Source organism: Ailuropoda melanoleuca, chromosome 13 (genome assembly GCF_002007445.2).
Source record: "Ailuropoda melanoleuca isolate Jingjing chromosome 13, ASM200744v2, whole genome shotgun sequence".
NCBI lineage: Eukaryota > Metazoa > Chordata > Mammalia > Carnivora > Ursidae > Ailuropoda > Ailuropoda melanoleuca.
In genome coordinates this window covers 43,906,778-43,908,724 of record NC_048230.1, presented here as the reverse complement: position 1 = coordinate 43,908,724, position 1,947 = coordinate 43,906,778, and positions in this window count along the sequence as shown.

Genomic DNA, 1,947 nt, shown 5'->3' with positions numbered 1-1,947 from the left:
TCCGTCTTCCACTTTTACCAGCACCGGGTTTGCACTCAAGTCGACGAGAAAAACCGATGTTGATAGGAAGATATTACTTTCTCTGCGGAAGCACGGGCGCAGAAAGGCTGGGTATCCTTCTTGCAGAAAGCAAACGTCACCCGCTTCAGGAGCTGCAGCCCTCAGACCCCCGGGTTTCCATGGCAACAGCCACGCTCCCCCACCTGCGCCCTGAGCAGAGCAGGTGCTGCGTCGGGTCCAGCCTCTGCCCTGCGGAGGCGTGGCCACTCCCCGGGCTGACGCCCCTCCCCACCCATTTCCCCCACTGAGGGCAGGACAGACGCTTTCCTTCCCATTCCAGCGGCCACCCACCCCCTCTTGGCAGAAGGCCCCCCGCATTTGGGGGCTCTGCTTGGTGGGGGTCTTTTCCCTGGGGCTTGTAGACAGAGGGAGTGGTCGGCAGACTAAAGCCCCTTAAGGATGTCCGCGTCCTACTCTGGGGGCCGTGACTCCAGGAGATGTGGGCTAAGGGGATGTTGCACATGGCCCTGAGGCCGGGCAGCAGCTGCCCGTGACGTGGGGAGACTGTCCCCCAGGATCTTTAAAAGTGGAACACGGGGCAGAGAGTCCGAGTCCGAGCCACGTGACAAGAGCGGCTCCTGGAGACAGGGATGCGGCAGACCCTGACGCGGGGAAAGGCGGGAAAATGGAGTGCCCCCTGGAAGCTCGTGAAGAGGCCTTGCTCACCCCTTGGTTTTGGCCCAGTAGGCGGCCGGGGCCTCTCCAGAACCAGTAGTGTCTGTGGTTCCAGCAGCCCGGCTGTGGCGGTCTGCTGCAGCAGCCACGGGAGGCTAGCACAGGGGGTCATCAATCTGGGGGGCTCATAGTGCTGCTCCCAGGGCCCGGCTGCTTTCTTTCCCAGCTGCCCCTTGCTGCAGCCCACGGCCGGCTGCACGGAGGACCCACGCCCGTTGTCGCTGGAGCTTAGGTGCCTGTGCTGCGGGGGTGTGAGCATTCCTTCTAGAACAAGGACCCACACAGAGTCCCCCAGAACCCCTCACCCCGGCAGAACCCACCAGTGCTTAGTGGGCGGTGATTCCTCCAGGGAGCCAGCCAGCTCCTCCCCGGGAGGCCCACAGCAGCGGTGATGGTGACCTTGCAGCCCCAGAATCACATGGCCCCTTGTCTGCGAAGGCTGAAGCAGGGCTAGTGGCTCTGCCGGCCGCAGCGTGACCCGAGTGCACTGGCGCCTCCTCTCACTGCACCCCTGTGCATCCACACTTCCCCATCGCCCCCTCCTTTGGGGCTGGTGTGCGTAACTCACCGGACGTGGGGCGCACCGCTGCCCGACAGAGCACCCCCACCCTTAGTGGAGTGAAGGTCTTCAAGCGTGCCTTGGGGTCAAGATACCCCAGTTCTGCCACCACCCAATGAACGTGGCTTTGGGCGAGTTACTTAATTCCTGACCCCACTTCCTGTCCCGGGGTGACAGGAAACGGTCCGCAAGCGGCGTCCAGGAAGCCATACCCACGGAAGAAGGAGCCAGGACCCTTCATCGGGGTCCCACTCACTCTGCAGCCCGCCAACTCACGTCTTCAAACCCCGGAGAGCGTCGGGTGGGCGACGGGGCTTCTCAAGGCTGACGCCGCCACGTGGGAGGCAACCCCGGACCGCCGGGTGGACCGCGTCATCACGGGGTACTCGGGCCAGGGTCGGAGGGCGGGGAGGCGGACTTGGCCTCCGAAAGGAACCCGGGCAGCAGCCGGCGCACCGCCCGTGTCCACCCCCGCTGCAAGGCGGCACGTTGTGTCGTTTAAAACTGCCGGCAGGGCAGGAAGGGGCCTGGGCTCGCCCACTCCCAGGGGCTTGGCTCTCGCCACACCCGGGCTGGAGCCGGTTCGAGAGGCCTGTTCCGGGACCGCCTGCGGGCGCCTGTGGGCGAGGAGCCCTCGGGGAGAGGCCCCGCCC